The sequence below is a fragment of the Nipponia nippon genome, unplaced genomic scaffold (genome assembly GCF_047370975.1).
Source record: "Nipponia nippon isolate SJK-2023a ecotype South Korea unplaced genomic scaffold, ASM4737097v1 scaffold_22, whole genome shotgun sequence".
NCBI classification, from domain to species: Eukaryota; Metazoa; Chordata; class Aves; order Pelecaniformes; family Threskiornithidae; genus Nipponia; species Nipponia nippon.
In genome coordinates, this window is record NW_028262339.1 from 6,739,702 (window position 1) to 6,758,832 (window position 19,131).

Genomic DNA, 19,131 nt, shown 5'->3' on the forward strand with positions numbered 1-19,131 from the left:
AGCAAATGTATATGCCACAACTGCTCAAGGGAACCCTCAGTGGAAGCACCCTGGACAACCCACGGAGTAGCTGGGTGGTCATGGGGATGAAAACCATGCTACACATAAAAAAGGGTCTGCTGCGTGGAAGAGTGGACGCTGCTGTCATAGGCAAATTCTGCCAACAGTAAGACAGAGACCTAGTCATCCTGATGGTAATTAATATAATGGAGATACTGCTGCAGGATCTGATTCACCTTCTTTGTCTGACTGTACTGGGTTTGCGTGGCAAGATTTTGGTAGCGGGGGGGGGGCTATGGGGGGGGCTACAGGGGTGGCTTTTGTGAGAAGCTGCTAGAAGCTTTCCCTGTGTCCAACAGAGCCAATGCCAGCCAGCTCCAAGACGGACCCACCGCTGGCAAAGGCCGAGCCAATCAGCAACGGTGGTAGCGCCTCTGTGGTAACATATTTAAGAAGGGGGAAAAAAATCCAAACTGCACAACAACCTGCAGCCAAAGAGAGGAGTGAGAATATGTGAGAGGAACAACTATGCAAACACCAAGGTCAGTGAAGAAGGAGGGGGAGGAGGTGCTCCAGGAGCAGAGATTCCCCTGCAGCCCGTGGAGGACCCCACGCTGGAGCAGGTGGATGCCCGAAGGAGGCTGTGACCCTGTGGGAAGCCCATGCTGGAGCAGGCTCCTGGCAGGACCTGTGGAGAGAGAGAAGCCCACACTGGAGAGCAGGTTTGCTGGCAGGACTTGTGACCCTGTGGGGGACCCACGCTGGAGCAAGTCTGTTCCTGAAAGACTGTACTCCATGGAATGGACCCATGCTAGAGTAGTTTCTGAATAACTACAGCCCGTGAGAGGGACCCACGTTGGAGAAGTTTGTGGAGGACTGTCTCCCATGGGAGGGACCCCACGCTGGAGCAGGGGAAGAGTGTGAGGAGTCCTCCCCCTGAGGAGGAAGGAGCGGCAGAGACAACATGTGATGAGCTGACCGCAACCCCTATTCCCCGTCCCCCTGTGCCACTTGGGGGGGAAGAGGTAGAGCCCAGCTTGCCTTCCCAGGTGCCTCTGTACAACAGGTATGAGGCTCTGGATGTGGAAAGCCAGTCCATGGATAATGTGGATGACAGTCCATCTGCACCAGAGGTGTCACCAAGGTCAGAAAGGCCTACCCCCTGTATCACGACCACCTCCATGAGGAAGGAAAGAAGGGTTATAGAAGGGATTCACCTACAACTGAGGGGAACAGAGGGTCCAATATGCCGGGCAAACCCTCCTCAAAGGGAAGTCTGCTGCCTCCCTGGGGCCCGGGTTAAGGACATCACCAGGAAACTTCCCAACCTGGTACAGCCCTCAGACTACTACCTGTTATTGATCTTCCATGTAGGTGGAGAGGAAGCTGCAACCCGTAGTCCAAAAGCTATCAAGAGAGACTTCAGGGCCTTGGGACAGTTGGTGAGGGAATCGGGAGCACAGGTTATTTTTTTCCTCCCTCCTTCCAGTTGCAGGCAGGAACATTGAAAGGAACAGATGGATCCAGTCCATTAATACATGGCTCCGTGGCTGGTGTCACTGTAACAATTTGGGGTTTTTGAACAATGGGATGGCCTACACGGCACCAGGCTTGCTGGCATCTGATGGGGTTCACCTTTCTCAAAGGGGGAAGAGGGCCTTTGCTCAGGAGCTTGTGGGGCTCATTGACAGGGCTTTAAACTAGATTTGAAGGGGGAGGGGGTCGATATCAGGTTTGCCCGTGACAAGGGGTGGGATGGCATGCCGTGGTTAGAGGGACAGGGTACTAGCGGGGGATGGGATGCTAGCAGGGGCCCTCAACCTGTTGATCTGAGGCATGCTGGAGACACTGCAGCACAGTCAAAGTAAGTATTACGGGGATGAGCGGGGCACTCTTGAGGTAATAGGAGACAACAGGGAAATATCAGAGAAATTCCTCAAGGGAACCAAGGGGTGTTCCTCCAAGAAGGTGACACGGACGACAGCCCAGCTGAAGTGCCTCTATACCAATGCACTCAGCATGGGCAACAAACAGGAGGAGCTGGAAGCCACCGTACTGCTAGAAAGCTACGACCTAGTTGCCATCACTGAAACCTGGTGGGATGAATCCCATGACTGGAGTTCAGCTATTGAAGGCTACAGGCTGTTCAGAAGGGACAGGTGAGGTAGGAGGGGTGGAGGCGTTGCCCTCTACATCAAGAAATGGATAGAGTGTGAAGAGCTGTCTCTGAAGAATAGCCATGAGCAGGTTGAAAGCTTATGGGTAAGAATTAGAGACCGAGGCAACAAAGGGAACCTTGTGGTTGGGGTCTACTACAGGCTGCCTGATCAAGGGGAGCCTATTGACGAAGCCTTTTTTCTCCACCTACAGGAAGCTTTGCGCTCACAGGCTCTTGTCCTGATGGGGGATTTCAACTACCCTGACATCTGCTGGGAAAGTAACACGGCAGGCGGTAGGCAATCTAGGAAACTCCTGGAGTGCATGGAGGACAACTTCCTAAGCCAGGTAATAGATAGCCCTACCAGAGGGGATGCAGTACTGGACCTGTTGGTCACCAATGTAAGTGAGCTCATTGGTGATGTCAGGATTGGAGGCAGCCTGGGCTGTAATGATCACGCATTGGTAGAGTTCACAGTCCGGAGAGGTAAGGGTCAGGTGAAGAGTATAGTCAGGACCCTGAATTTTAGGAAAGCAAACTTCCAGCTCTTCAAGGAGTTAATCAACAGGACTCCCTGGGAAACTGCCCTCAGGGACAAGGGAGCAGAACAGAGCTGGCAGGTCTTCAAGGATGCTTTCCATAGGGCACAAGAACTCTCGATCCCTAGGTGCAGGAAATCGGGCAAGGAAGGGAAGAGGCTGGCATGGCTGAGCCATGACCTGTGGGTCAAACTAAAGGCCAAGAAGAGAATGCACAGGCAGTGGAAGAAGGGACTGGTATCTTGGGAAGAGTACAGGGATGCTGCCCAGTTGTGTAAGGATGGGATCAGGAAGGCCAAGGCTCGGCTGGAGCTGAACCTGGCGAGGGATGCAAAGAATAATAAGAAGGGCTTCTATAGGTACATTAACCAGAAAAGGAAGGTTAAAGAAAGCGTACCCCCTCTGATGAGCAGAAGTGGTGAGCTGGTAACAACAGACGAGGAGAAGGCTGAGGTACTCAACAACTTCTTTGCCTCATTCTTCACTGGCAACCTCTCTCCTCACACCTCCTGAGTCAATGGGCCATTTGATGGGGATCAGGGGGGCAGAGGTCTTCCCACTGTAAGAGAAGATCAGGGTCGCAACCACCTGAGGAACATGAACATACAGAAGTCTATGGGTCCCGATGAGATGCATCCCAGGGTCCTGAGGGAACTGGCTGATGTAGTTGCCAAGCCACTCTCCATGATATTTGAAAAGTCACGGCAGTCAGGTGAAGTCCCTGGGGACTGGAAAAAGGGAAACATTGCACCCATTTTTAAAAAGGGTAGAAAGGAGGACCCTGGGAACTACCGACCTGTCAGCCTCACTTCTGTGCCTGGGAAGACCATGGAACAGATCCTCCTAGAAGCTATGCTAAGGCACATGGAGGACAGGGAGGTGATTCGAGACAGCCAGCACGGCTTCACCAAGAGCAAGTCCTGCCTGACCAACCTAGTGGCCTTCTATGATGGAGTGACTGCATCAGTGGATGAGGGAAGAGCTATGGATGTCATCTATCTGGACTTCTGTAAGGCCTTTGACACGGTCCTCCACAACATCCTTCTCTCTAAATTGGAAAGATATGGATTTGATGGGTGGACTGTTGGGTGGATAAGGAATTGGCTGGATGGTTGCATCCAGAGGGTAGTGGTCAATGGCTCGATGTCCAGATGGAGATCAGTGACGAGTGGGGTCCCTCAGGGGTCTGTTCTGGGGCCGGTGCTGTTCAATATCTTCATCAATGACATAGACAGCGGGATCAAGTGCACCCTCAGCAAGTTTGCAGATGACGCCAAGCTGAGTGGTGCAGTTGACATGCCTGAGGGACGGGATGCCATCCAGAGGGACCTGGACAGGCTGGAGAAATGGGCCTGTGTGAACCTCATGAGGTTCAACAAGGCCAAGTGCAGGGTCCTGCACCTGGGTCGGGGCAATCCCTGGTATCAATACAGGCTGGGGGATGAAGGGATTGAGTGAAGCCCTGCTAAGAAGGACTTGGGGGTACTGATAGATGAAAAGCTGGGCATGAGTCGGCAATGTGCTGTCACAGCCCAGAAAGCCAACCGTATCCTGGGCTGCATCAGAAGAGGCGTGGCCAGCAGGTCGAGGGAGGTGATTCTGCCCCTCTACTCTGCTCTGGTGAGACCCCACCTGGAGTACTGTGTCCAGCTCTGGGGTCCTCAGTACAAGAAGGACATGGACCTGTTGGAGAGGGTCCAGAGGAGGGCCACAAAAACGATCGGGGGCTGGAACACCTCTCCTATGAGGAAAGGCTGAAAGAGCTGGGGTTGTTCAGCCTGGAGAAGAGAAGACTCTGAGGAGACCTTACTGCGGCCTTTCAGTACTTAAAGGGGGCTTATAAGAAAGATGGGGACAGACTTTTTAGCAGGGCCAGTATCAATAAGATAAGGGGTAATGGTTTTAAACTAAAAGAGGTTAGATTCAGACTAGATATAAGGAAGACATTTTTTATGATGAGGGTGGTGAAACACTGGAACGGGTTGCCCAGAGAGGTGGTAGATGCCCCATCCGTGGAAACATTCAAGACCAGGCTGGATGGGGCTCTGAGCAAGCTGATCTAGTTGTGGATGTCCCTGCTCATTGCAGGGGGGTTGGACTAGATGACCTTTAAATGTCTCTTCCAACCCAAACCATTCTATGATTCTCTGTTCCTCGGGGACAATCAAGTTACTTCCCAGGCAGTAAATCCTTGCTGACAGGGTCTAGGTGGGTATGGGTGGAGTGGGAAGGGGAGCATGGCTGCTTGCCCACCCCAGGAGGCAGTGGCAGGGTTGCGTGTGGGTCAGGAGCTGTGGGCACACCTGTGAGTCCAACACTGGGTGCCTGTGAGCAGCTTGTGGTGTGGGGACAAGCGAGGGGGCATGGGCTGGCTCTGAGCCTTCCTATCCATGCACACGCACTGGGCATCTGCTCTGCTCTCTCTCTGTGCTTTATCACACCAGCTAGTGTCACCTCCAGACTCCCTGTGCCCCCCTGCCTCTTTGCAGCCCTGATGATTTTGCCCTTGGCCAGATCCAGCTCAGGGTTGCTCAGCCAAGCGGGGGGGCGTTGTGTTTTGCTGCCTGAAGCACTTTGGCTCTTTGACCATAGCTGATGGCAGGGTCTGGGAGGGATCAGTCAGGATTTGGGGACCTGTGATGGATAGTGGGAGGATGTCAGGATTTTCAGGAGGTAAAGGAGGGAAAGGGGTTTGGAGAACGTTGATGGAAGTATGGGAAGTTTTAGTGAGGCAGTAGGAGAGTGGCTGAAATCTTTTCTTCAGTTTATCCTCCCCAGCACTGCCGCCTTCGCTAACTCCTGGGAGGTTGCTCCCTCCTCATACTTCCCAGCAGCACCTGCTGCTTTCTTGACAAGGGACCCTATTTTTGTCCGTATACCCAGCCTCGGTGGGACACAGCTTGTGCCCAGAGCTGGTACTGAGCTAGGACAGTGTGAACAGACAGTGGGATGCTTGCTCCTGAACCTCACTGCTTTGTAGCCTTGCGTTGCTGTGACTTAGGGTGACAGGGAGCAATTTGAAGGAGTTAAGGACCAGGACATTGTTTCTGTTCTTAGTGTTTTCCTGCAGCTGTGGGAGGTGTTTCAGTAGCTGTGAGGGATGAACCGACCAACATGGGAAGACAAACCTGAATTCCCTCCTCCTGTCCCAGGAGGTACAATCCATCTGCACGTGGGACTGTCTGTATTTACAGGAGGAAGCTATAGATTAGATACGCTCTCCGAGGTCACATCAGTCCTGGACTGGTGAGTGGTTTAGCACTGAGGAAAGTACATTTTGTCCCCAAACTTTTTATTTCAACAGCTCTTCAGTAATATCATTCTGTCTGAGAGAAAAGCACTTGCCTTTCCTTTCCAAACAGCTTGAGTCTTGCTCTTCTGGTGGTGTAATTCCTAGTCCCTCTGTTTTCATGCAAATGCTCCTCTCTCGTTGAGATTCCCACAGTTGCTTCTGTGCAGTTCGAGCGATGGCCGGATTTCCTTGTGTCTCTTCAGGGCTGGCTAATTGCGCAGTGACCCAAAAGCACAGAGCACAAGCAGCGCTGGAGGAATTTGGCATCAAGCGTGGCTGTGCCTTGCCTACATCAGGACTGCCTCCTCCAGATGCGGTTTGGCCCCCTGATGAGGAGGTACACACAAATAAGCTTGGGTCTCATAGAAACTGACCTGAATCTTGATGGCTTTGCTTCCTCTGAGATTTGCAAATGCTTTTTGATTTTGTTTCAGTCCCTCCCCTGTTATTTAGGCTAGTTGCAGATAGCTGCTCTCTGTACTGTTAGGGGAAGAGCTGAGCACCATGGGGTGGATCCATGGACTCATGAAACCCTACTTCTGCCTGTTCACAGCTTTCTGTGACGCTTGTGTAGGCCATGTAAGGACAGATATGCACTGGAGTTGACCCCTTGGTATGGGAAGGAAACCCAGCACTGAGGGCCTTCAAAAGTAGGTTAGAGACACATCTGTAGGGACAGGTCACTCTGAGCCTGCCTTGGAGCAGGAAGGGCTGGAGGTGGTTGCTGTGAGAGTCCCCACTGTCAGCGCGTGCTGGCCCTAGCACACGCTGAGGCCAGCAAGAGGCCATGTCGCTTCTGTGCAGCTTGCCAGTGCGTGAGCAACATTGCTTGCATCCTGTGGCCATTTTGCTATGCAGATCTGTGACTCATAACTGTAAATCAACATCTACAAAAGGGAATACTGACGTGCACTGACAAAAGCAGGCTTCCCTGCCCCTTCCGCCTGCTCCTTCCCCTCCACGCTTTTCTGCCCTGCCACTGCGCTGGGAAACCCATTGGCAGGATCCCTTCTTCCTCCACTGTCCCACATCATGATATCTCTCAATCTAGCATAGCCTGAGATAAAATGAGGGGACTGTTTAGTGCTGGAAAGCTGTTTCTTGGTAAGAGAGATGCCCCACGTGCCAGCAGGTTCCGATCCTTCTTGGGCAGAACTGAAGCCTTTGGCTATTTCTTTGGAGGCCCTGGACATATCCACTGTGCACAGGAGAGTAGCTCTATGGCACAAATCCAGATGTCTGAGAGTGTCACACCACAGGTACAAAGAGTTCTGGATCCCAGGCAGAGATGTGGCAACCTTAGACACCAGCATTGTTTAGAGAGCTAACCCAAACAAGCCATCAGTATATCTAAAAGGCTTGAATCTTCTCTCATTAAATCAGTTTTCTTCATTTTCGGTGAAATAACTTTTGGTTTCATCAGAGCATGTGAAGGGAGAAGAGAGCTCTAATTAACTGCAGGATTGCTGAACCCCAAGGTCAAAGAGCTGGGTTTTTTCTTCTTTTCGCTGTTCCTGGCCACATCTCCAACCTTATCTTTGTTGTATAATGTCATTTTCTGTGACCGCTCTCTTTGGCAGTTGGTGGAGAGACAACATCAGCATATTTACAATTTATTTTAAGCTGAAGTCAATTCTCAGTGGTCAGGATGAGGTGTGTTTAGTACGTGAAATGGGAACACTGGCAACTGGAGCAAGAAAAGGTCCCAGTTTAAGAAAATTCAATAGTACTTATAAATTATTTCTAAAGTGCAAGTCTCATCCTGTGAGGTGCTGAGTGCTGTCAGGAGGACACTGCACATAGCCTGGGACTGGCTTTGACTTTCTAGTTTCCTCTTTGAAGATCTGTGTAATAAAAAGGGTTGCCCATGTTTGAAAGTGGTGCAAGACTGCTCCATATTGCAATGCTAGGGGGCTTTGTTGTTGTGATCAATAATAGTCAAGTCACTGAGCTAAATGTCCCTCTCCTGTAACAGAAATTTTAAGATTTGTAGAAAGGCTTATGAATGGAAACAGAGGCATGTGAATGCATTGGGAGAAACAGGAGGAAATGGTAAAAGAAAGAACCTGTGTTAATTGATGGCAAATGCAGTCAGTCAAGTGACAAGATAACTGGACAGAACAAATTGAAGCCACAAAGATAAGGTGGCAAGAAGATGAGGAACAGAACTCAAGCCATAAAATATCCAGACAAGGAAAACAACTTTGCCTAAGACAGGGCAAGACAAGATACTGAGGCAAATGATCTCTCCATTACTAAAGGGTCATTGGAAGTCGGAGCCTGTCCAGAAACCAGTTTGTCATCATCATTTAAGGAAAACCCAAGAGATGTGATAAGGACTCAAGAGCCTGTATCCTTTGTCCTCTGTATAACTGCAAGAAATCCTGTCCTGACCACACAGATACAAATGTCCTGGTGTTTAGTATGAGCGAATGGGTATAAGTGAAATTAGTTTTGTTTAAAATAAGAATCACCTTTTCCTTTTATACAGTCTTGCACTGAGTTTTATTATATTAACTTGTTACACTCTCAAGAAAACTGCCTAAGACTAAAAAAAAAAAATCCCTCTCTCACATGAAAATGTTCAAATCTAATCACAATTTTTCTGTTGAAGCCCTGCTAAGAAGTAATTCTGACCAAAGAGTTGAAGCCACAATAATGTTTCAATATGAATCTCTGCCTGAGTGGCTGCGGGACTGTCACTGTCCTCAGCATCTGAGTGGAGCAAGGCTCTGGGAGGCAATCCACAGCTGGGTTCAAATGTGCAGTGTTTCAATAAAGGGTGTGATGAAGGTGTGTGGTAGTCCTTGAGAAATGTCTGGAGCAGCAGTTGATCCCAAAACTTTTGAAACTGCTTGTAGCAAACTCTTGGGGGACACTGAGGGTCCAAGCATTGTTCCCCCTGTTTTTGTGGATACTATGGAGGCCTGCTTGTGCTAGACACAAGATTTCTCTTCCCTCTGTTAGCCTATACAATCTGATGGAAGATTGCCTCTTCCTGCCCATGGGAACACCTGAATTTTATAGGGCAGTGTTGCACAATGTGAGAGCAGTCCCACTTTTCTCTAAGGCTCACCAATGCCACAGGAATGTTTTGTTGCTTACCAGTAACCCTGAAATCAGCCTTAGCACCAATAAAAGAAAAGATCCTGTATAACAGTATCTCTATGCATTTGTCCACCCAAGAAGTGGTTAAAGTATCTGCATGGCTTCATGGCTGGGATCATTCCTTATGTTAAAACCCCATCCTAGCTTTAGTTTCACTGAAGATCATCCAAGGCAGGAACACCTACAGATTTGTCAATGCAAATGCTGCCAAATTCTGTTCCTATTCAATCCTCCTCCACGAAGGATTTCCTTTGCTGTGTAACTAACTCAGCCAGTACACCAGCCTGAATATTTCTCCTGAAGGGTAACTGATGGCCCCCATCTAACACTGACATCCACTGTGGGTCCTTACCACCTTTTGATCAGGACTAGACACAACAGTACCTAAACAATTTGGAGTACAGTACCCAGGGTACCAACTTCTATGGGTGACTGGCCAGCTCAGAACATCTGCCCATGACTGAACAGATGCTTTGTATCCTGAAAGCATCAACAAAAAGCCATTGCACCTACCCCACTGCCCATTGCCCATCAGCCCAGGCCCCCACTTTTCCCACCTCCCTTCTGTGCCTGTCTTGTCAAATGCAAGTGAGCACTACTCAGAAATTCTCCCTAGATACTGCCTGGCAGAGGGAGAGATTTCAATCAGCATCATCCCTCTGAAAGGGATACATATTTGTTAAGTCTGTCTTGCCTAAATGATTGATATTGATTTCAGAATACCATTTCCATTGGATTCTTTTTCTCTGTTTTGCTTCTCTGTTTTGCTTCTCTGTTTTGCAGGCAGGACATGGGGAAGAAGCTTACAGCATCCTCTAGGGATGGCTGGATGACTCTGCTCTGCACGTCAGCTTCCGGCTGATGGTCCACCCCCCACACTGAAGGGCTGTGGCTACAATATTAACAAAGCTCCAAAGCCAGCTCAGAGGAATGCTGTGCAAACAGAAGTTATATGAGTAACATAAGCAGCTACTGGCTTTATTTTCAAGGCTAAGTACAGCAGAGCTCAAACCTTCCTATTTTTAGCTTGATTTCTTAAGAGAACACATCTGTGTCCTGCTGTCTTCTTGTCTCTCCTCCCAAACAACTTTTGACCTCACTGGCAATTTCAGCCAAAGCTGGCTGCACACAGGACTTTTAGCAATATTACGGTCTTTCTTACACATTTTATAAAAAGGGGTGGCCTTATAGTGCAAACATCTGGGCAGTGCCCCCACCCTGGGAAGGGTAAGCAAAGCTCAGCTGCTGCCCTCACCACGTGGCCAGAGCTGGCTGGTCAACAGCTCCCAGCAAGCACTGGGCACTATGGCATCAGGCTGCAGGAGGGCACTGGAGGGGAGGTAGCCAGCACTGTCTGCAGGAATCAAGGGTTATAGCATGGAGGTGGGATCACTGAGCTGGGGACAGAATGGGGGTGATCAGAGAGGGGAAGGATTAGAGTAGATAGTGAGGAACTGGAGATAGGAGGGCAAGGAGAAAGTGGGACTGAGGAAAGGATCTGGGATGTAATTGTGGAAGGGAAGGGCTGCGGGACACCAATCCATAGGAAACAAAGCTTCATTAGCATCATCCCGCTCACGGGATAACAGGTCTAAAAAGGAAAAGAGATGAGATTTTTCCTGCTGTTTCCCCATAGCCATAAGGACAGAGGATCAATGCCTTTTAACTTCTGCTCTGATCATAGTTAGCATCTCACTTGCACAGCTGCAATCTGCAAAGCATTCTGGGATGTAGTTTGCATGAAAAACGTTTCTGCAAAATAAGGTCTTAATCGGGTCTGTGCAGAGAACTCCCTGCAACCCTCTGTGGCTCTGTGCTGGTCTCAGGCTCACCACAGGGATCCAAGGGCAGGACCAGGCTCTGAAGTTGTACTTTGTTTCTGCCTGAGCAAACAGTTAAGATGATGAACCTGAAAGACAAGCATGGGTCAGAGGACGTAAAACAAGGGACAAAGAAACCATTCTTACCTTACAGATCTTTCCCTCTTCAGTACCAACAAGAAATAGTCTATCTTTTTGTGAAAATCAAACGATGTCCTGCAGCCTGTTAACAGAAGAAAGGTCTGTGAGACAGAGAATTGGTTCATCTGACCAGTACGCGCTCCTTGCCTATGGTACACACACACTGCCAGTGTTTTCAGAAGTGATTTATTAGCCAGAAGCTCCCAAAAGAAATTAGAGCCATACCTCTGCAAACACTTTCTAAGCTGTGCCTGTCCCCAAGACCTGCAATTTGAAGAGCCAACACAGACAAAGGGAACTGGAAGAACAAATTGTCCCAAAACCAGGATTCACTCTGGTAAGAATTTAAAATGCCTGATGCAAATGTAAGGGTCGTGAGGACCAGGCCCACCTCCTACTGGGGAAGAACAGATCTTTTCTGTTTGTTTAGTATTCACAAAAATATAAATAGTTTCCCATGCATAAAAGAGCCCAGAGAGGAAACACCACATCATACCTCCCTGTGCCCTTTTCATCCTTAGCTCAGAAGCCATTTAGCAGGCTCACTTCAGTAAAGCCAATAGCAAAGGAAGTGATTGGGAAGAAATCTTTTGCTAGGCACAGAAGGGTTGTCTTGACTTCGAAAGCCCTGAATCGAGCAACATTGTGACCTGTGTTTAAAACAGGTGTCAATCACAACAAGATGTGACTCCTTGAGATTTTTCTGGCTTCTGCTCCTGAGGCAGATGCAACATCATCCAAGAAAGCCAACTCGCATGATGGTGAAAGAAAGATGGTCCTTGAGCAGAAGATGGGATGTCTGCTGAGTGCCAGAGCAATTTGGGGCTGTTGACCAGCAGGGACACCCACAGCAATCATCAGAGGAGAAACAGGAACAAGCAGACAAGGCTCAGAAGCACATAGTTACAGAGAACTTTCTGCAAAGGCAGCTGTCTTAAACATTATGTCTTAAACATTAACAAAATGTAGTCCTCAAAAGGTTAAGGTCGTTTCAAACCTGTAATACTGTCTGCATTTTTAACATTTGAATAGATTGTTAAATATTCAAGACAAGCCTCTGAAAATCCATTTCCCGGTAACATTAACAAATAATCCCAAAGCCCCTGGGAGTTCTGCAGTGTACTGCTTTAGCTGGTCTCTTGCAACCTATGCAGCAATGCAAACCTTCTCACAAACACAAATTGTTCAGCAATTACTAGCCTAGAAACACAGCAATCCTTAAATTTAGAGCAAGTTCCTACTCCAAACCCAGGCCACAGCTTCACAGCCAAAAGCAGGTGCAGTAGGATGATTAGGGGATTCCTCAAGGCTCCCTGTGTAGTCCAGGACCTCCAGAGCTGACTCATCCCATCCTATCTCAAACACAGGATAGTCAGGATGAGGGGATTCAGCCTAGAAGGACTGCACTGTCTCCACCTTGTATGGAAGGAGCCTAACATAGTAGCTCAGAATAGATGCTGTGCTTTTAGAGAACCAAAGCCAGATGAGGCACATCCTACCACCGGCTGGATGAGCTGTGCACCCAGGAAAGGGCAAAGGTTGCTTTTCATCTTCATTTGGCCAGTCCAGATCAATGCCCGGTAGGAAGAACAAAACTGACTTAGTTTTGACAAATACAGGTAATGCCTGTGCCTTGTCCGCATTGGGATAGCACAGTAAAACATCAGTTTTTTAAAAATTAATGTTTATCTTTTTCTGCAAGTAAAGACAAGATCTAAGCAGCAAACCTTGACTCAGTTAGTGGCCATTGCTCCAGACAGACTTTGCCCTGCTACATGATGAAAGCAAGGAGGAGTAACCCTTCTTTACCTCCTTTCCATCTTAACACCCCACTCCCAATTTAATTCCCCAGAATGACTGATTAGAGGCTTTGTGTCAGTACTTAATCAGCATGACAAGGATTTGGGCTCCTACCAAGCGTTCACAGCTGCAGCCCCTCTGGCCCCTGCATCGTTGTTCCCTCTACTGACAGCTTGATGACATCTGTATGAACCAGCTCTTTCTGCAGGCAGAGGAGATTCCTCATGAATAACAGGCTTTACAGAAACAATGCAGAGACATTCAGTACTTTGAAATGGCAAATTTTATGGAGGAATTTTAAAAAGTTGTCTAAAAGTTGCTTAATGGTTCATGCTCGCAGTTGGCAACTTGCTAACATGTTGTTTTACATAAAATCTCCAGGAAACTGATGCTTTTGTGCACTAATACTGAGAGCCACTGGTACATCACCAGGCACATGCAGCTGACCCGGAAAGCTTTGGGTTTCGGGGTCAACGTTTTCAAGTGGAAGTTGACACTGTCAGCTTAAATCATTGCATTAAGTGAAGTCACCCTGCGTGGTTTAAGATGGGTATTGCATATTATCATGGAGCTAATTAAAATCCACACTAATGGACAGTAACTTACCACCTTGCCAGTCCTTGCTTCTTACCATCTCCCTATTACCCCCAGAGCAGCCTCAGGTCCCAACATTCACAACCTCCTGGGCTCTGAGATTCAAACAACAACAACATCTAGCAAGCAGCTTCCCCAAGGGAAAAGTGCCCCACGTTGTTGTTATCAGAAGAGCTCTCATCGCAGGCCATGACACTGCTGTGCTAGGTGCTGTATGAACACAGGGCAAAAAGGTTGTGTCCCATAGTTTACAGTCAAGGTGGGAGACAAAGGACAGATGAAAACAGACACAATGTAGGTGAGTATGAGGAAACGACGAGAAGGCAAAGATCCATTCTTAGACTAGCTTTGGGAATTAAATTACCACTGCAGAATGGAGTTGGTTGTGAATATAAGAATACCCTGAGGCTGATAAAAAGAACAAAGAACTAAAGATTAAATTAGTGAGCAGTGTGGGCTGAGGACTGGATGTTTTCATGAATCTGCAGATTTCCCACTGGAGCACTGCAAGAACAAAACATAGCTTCTTAGCTCAGTGAATCAAGCTTTAGTTGGAGCTTCTCTAAGCCGAGAGCAGGACTCAGGTGGAAAAAGAGATTCTGCCTGGCAAAGTCAATCCCAGGAAATTTCATGTTAGGGAAGGTGGGAGAAGACCTTGTGAGCATCTGTTCAGTACTGCAATTCAGAGGGGACAGTGTTCTGTAAGATATTTTTATCATATTTTGGGGGGACAAATTTACAGAAAGTTCAAGAAAAGTCAAAACCTGTAAAATAATGTACTTCCTTCTCACTAATTTGCACTGCTGTATACCCATGTGCCCTTGCCTATTGATGGGAGTGACTCCTCTCTGAGAGAGCATCAAGAAGCAGGATAGACTCCTGCAGCCTGCAGAGTCCTACCTTCTGTTAGTGACTCTTCTTGCAGCACCTGGGTTACATCAAGTCAGATTCAGTGGGTAAAGGCAGAAGTGATGCTAAGAAAGAGGCCATATATGCTAGTGCATGTGTGCAAGAATTGGAAAGAGCAGTGCCCAGAGCATATTCCACGTGCCTCTTGCTGCCCATACAAACAGGAGTGCTGGTGGGCTGCTGGGAGTGCAGACAGGACACGCTGAGAAGGCACTTGCCTCTGCTCAGGCTCCCAGGTCTGCGTGCTCTCCAGAGAGTGTCTGCCACATCCAAGCCATGGCTGGTGGCCACATGAGTCTGGTCTGAAGAGCAGCTTTGGAGCTGCCCACAGCTGATCATGTTGATACACACCGTGTGTCTAGCAGAGGTCAGACACATGCTCTGGGCAGGCCCAGAGATGTGCTAGCACATTCACTCTCTGTTCTAGTAGAAAGGCAAACCACACAAGACCATCTCTCTAAGCACATACCTTTCTGCAGCCTTTCTCTGAAGATGCCTCCCAGCACCTCCACCCAGCCAAGGCCTCTGTGGACAGCTTCTGTAGCTGTCCTTTGTCTTCACAAAGGATCTTACTTGTGCAGACTTCCCCATTGTGCTGCTTTTATTTTGTACCCAGCCTCGCAGTCTGAAAAATGCATCTGTTCCTGGGGCTGTTTGTCGCCAGAGCCATTCACATATTCCTCTGGGTAAACAGACTGTCGACAGTTTGGCCTTCCAGGAATACTGAACAATAATATGTTGCTTCTGCCTAACAATTTTAAAGCACTTTGTAAGCATTAGTGAATTGGGCCTTGCAGCTGCCTGTTTCCCTTTAGTTGTTATTAACCTCAAGGGATGAAGGGGGCCCAGAGCTGTTCAGTAAATTAGCTCTAGGTCATGTAGGAAGGGTGACCTACAGCTACTAATCAAACCTGGGATTGCTGAGGATCAGCCTGAGAAGCAGTGCCAGCCTGCATCCCAACCAACGATTCCTTGACATAGCTCTGACAGCTCTCCTTTTTGATAGGCAATGTGTGAACCCAAGATGGGAGAGCAGAGTCATCCAGCTGCAGAATTCCTGCATCCTTCCTTGATGTTTTACACCTTCAAGATGACCCAAAACCAAGCCAAGCTGACAGCCTAAGCACACATAGCTCACGTGCTAATGTCTCATGAAGTTTGTCTAAAGTGATTGTGCCCATTTCAAACAGAGACAACCAGTACAATCAAGGCAGATGATTGACCATCCCTAGCTAACATTTGACAACTCTTCTATCCAAATTTTGAGTGGGGTTTGCCAAATATCCATCTGGAAGTAAGAATGAATTTATTCACTTTGTGCTCTCAGCTTTGGAAGTGTCAAACAGTTACCAGTGTTTGAAAAAGGTTTACTTCTAGATAGTCCTGTCAAAAAGATTAATGAAGCTCTCTTTCATTTATTCCGTATTTGCACTATGGATTTGTAGAATAGAAGACCTCTGGAGTCTCTTCAATTTTACTCTAAATAAAACCCAGAAATCACTCTTTTGTAAAACTGGAATTCAAGCAGATAATTGTCCATTCCTCCTTGCTGGATATAAAACTACAGATTGAACAAAACACCCTTTTCATTCTGTTTCTTGCTTTCCCTGTCGAATCTCAGTCCAAAAAAAGAAACCAGACAGCACCTAAAACTTTGCTGTTTTCCACCCCTGCATGCTAAGTACATACCAGCTCTGGCAATTTCAGAGGTAACTTCACCTCAAAAAAATCTTAAAACAGTGCTTTCCACATGGGGTTGGCCAAGTTTATAACAGAAGTGCAAAAGTAGAAATGACAATGTGCTAAGCAGATGCAGGTCTTTTAGAAGTCACACCAAAGATGCTTAAGATGCTATCTACATGCTCAAGGGACAGAAAAAAAAAAACAGCTTACAACATGGGAACACAGTTAAGCACAGATGAATCACAGAAATGTTGCAGAAGACCCTCTACCAGGTGAGTTGCCATCAGAGTCCATCTGCGGACTCTTAGGTTGTCCCAATTGTGGCATTTCTTTGAAGTAAGAGGCTTAATCCAGTGTTTCGTGCCTCCTAAGTGGAGCAGGCTGAGCACATTCAGTTACTGGGGCTCAGCTGATAGGTGTAACCTGCCAGGTCACCTCAATTGGATATGTTTAGCTGTAGGTGTGTATTACCCACTTCAACATAAATTTTTTTGGCATTACTATACAGGGGATAAAACAGGAGATGAGTGCTGGGACAGTGTTAGCCTGTCCCTGTCTTGGGACACACTCGTAGGAAGGATTTTTGTATCTGAAGCTGCATGTATGAACCTGGAGGAGTTTATAAAAGACCTTAAGAATCAATGCCCTCTGCATGCACCTACCGTGTTCATTAGAAGAAGCTCCCACTCCTGAAGTAAGCATAAGACTAAGATATAAATATAATGTTAGACATGAATCCCTGCCCATGGCAGCAAGTCCTAAAATTTTCAGAACAGATAAGCCTTGAGTAGCTTGGTATAACAGGTTGAAAAAATGAGCAGCCAAGGATGTAAAGAAATTTCTTTGCTTGCTGGGGAATAATGGGACAGCTGCTTCAAACTCATATTTAGGGAAATTCATTTATTTTTGAAGTAAAAGATTTTGAAATCTTCAAAATGTAAAATCAAATAGCCAACAGAAAAAACACATGTTGAGATTCAGAGACATAAATCTAAGGGTCATTTAAGGACATTGATGCTAAGTTTCTACCAGTGTACATACTCCAAAAGAAAAAGTGATCAAAGGCAGGGCATGCAAACAAGTTAACAGAGATTGTCTTGTGTGTGAGCTAGCAATGTCATGGCAGGGGGAAATCCTCTGCCTGTCTGATTGCATGTTGCCATCCCACTGCAAATGTGAGCTTATTCTGTGCCACTTTGGCCACACAGGGGATAAATTTGCACTTTCCCTCTCTCATTCTGAATTGCAATCTGTAGGGGTGCATTTTGAGGGGTGAGAGTCTTGAAGCTGGAGAAGAAAGTGGATTATTCTGCCCTGTCTCTGGGTGACCCTCCCAGGACAAGGAAAATTTCAGAGCAAGGACCAGTCTTGAATTCCTGCAGCTGCAAAGCAGGAAAATGATCTCTCATACTCAGGCCCATGGGGTGCTACAGGTGCAGGCAGGATGAAGGTTAGATCCTGAGCAAGGAGGAGGCTGGTTCTGCTCATTTCAGAGTTTAGCATGGAGCCCCAGACCCAGCTAGAGGCCAGGAGCAGCAAGCTGTGACTGCACCTGCAATCTTTTGCTGCCACTTCTTTTCAAACCTGGCTCATTACAAATAAAAATAAAACTAATGCATCATTGAACTTTGGAGGCAATTGGTTATGATTTGGCTGGGAAAGGAAATTGCTACCTACTGTTTACCTTAACTAAAGTCCATGAAACAATCCGCCCATCTGAGGAGACAGAGAAGTTGTTCAAATTGTTGTCCATGTCATTCTTCTGCCACTTGACCTTAAAACAAGAAAATAGTCCCAGTCAGCACAGGGCACTCAGCATTACCAGGACAGTTTTCCAAGCCCTCAGCAGGGTCCTCTCACATCCTTCCTAAAGGGCAGCTGGTTTCCACCCCAGAGGCCTGATGCTGGGGATGCTGCAGAGCGGGCAGAGCCCAACACCTGGGGACTCTGCACTTACCCACGTCCATCTCCCCCAGCATTGCCATCAAGGTTGGGCCTTGTGAGGTGTCTGAGCTACGCAGCGCTGTGCACTACAGCACAATGTCATCCCAGAGATCCCTAAGACAGCTCCAAACAACACCAGAGGTGCCGCAGAAAGGTCCCTGAGACACCTGAATACATCACTGACCCTGCACAAACTAACCCCTTCCCATTTGGCCAATTACTCCAAGTGCAGTGGCATATGGCTACCCTTCAGCCAGACGACCTCAAATTAGCTTTCTGTCTCTATGTGGGGTGCAGACAAGCCTTTGCAGGCAACGTGTGACATGGGTCCTTGGGGCACTTCTGTTTCAGTGATATCAAAACGTCTCCATTAAAACTGAAATCCTCCTTACACCTTCAGAGCATCTGTCTGCCTGGTAAGGAGATTTGACTTTTGACTGTGACAGCTCAGCAGGAGAGATTAGAACTCAGATAAATGGCTTACAGTTTAGAAGAGACATTTCAATTAGACCAAAAGCATTAAGAATGCTTGATTTTCAGATCTGGGAATTCAATCAGACTGAAGGGAAAAGGATGATTTGTCACTGAGCCTATCAGCATACACTCCTGTGGGCACCTGTCAGACAGTTCAGGATGGGGACAAGCACTTTGGCAGGTTCTGCTGAGGTTTTCAAAGGTATATCTGTTCCTGTCCAAGCATTGCAGCAGATACATTTCACTAAACATCATCCCATAAACATGATAAATGGGCATGATTATCCTAGAGCTTACCAAATACTCCATCTATGACCAGCTATTTATCTGGTACCTGTTCCAGAAAACAAGCAGCATTCTCAATACTTTAATTACACAGATTGGGTATTCTGATGATACTTCCTTGGGAAAAACAATGTTAATTCTGTTTTATAAAATTGTTTATACTGTGAAGTTCTGTGGAGCACAAAAATTCAGCAAGAGACTCACCAAAGAGTAATTAATCCTCTAGTGAACAGGTTTCCTACCTAAACACACTATTCCGAGGAAGGAAAAATAAAACGTAAAAGGAATCCATCTGAGAATACATCAAAATGCCAGTTTCATGTCCATAAGATGCAACTGAAGAGTCTCGAGTAGCATATACCTTTGAACATCCTTGCAGAGGAG

At 47.3% G+C, this 19,131-nt stretch overlaps 1 long non-coding RNA gene across 2 annotated transcripts in view; it reads right to left on the bottom strand.

The window, feature by feature from the left end:
• Positions 1–329: 329 nt before the first annotated feature.
• The window catches only part of LOC148055457 (uncharacterized), a 33,440-nt gene continuing 14,638 nt past the window's right edge, over positions 330–19,131 (bottom strand). Inside the window, exons 2-5 of one of the 2 annotated variants that reach the window (XR_015705402.1) lie at positions 17,729–17,818; positions 12,973–13,060; positions 11,065–11,140; positions 330–688 (exon numbers count right to left, since the gene is read on the bottom strand). This is a non-coding gene — a long non-coding RNA (uncharacterized LOC148055457). The remainder of the gene's footprint in view (positions 689–11,064; positions 11,141–12,972; positions 13,061–17,728; positions 17,819–19,131) is intronic. The other variant, XR_015705401.1, reaches the window with a different exon arrangement.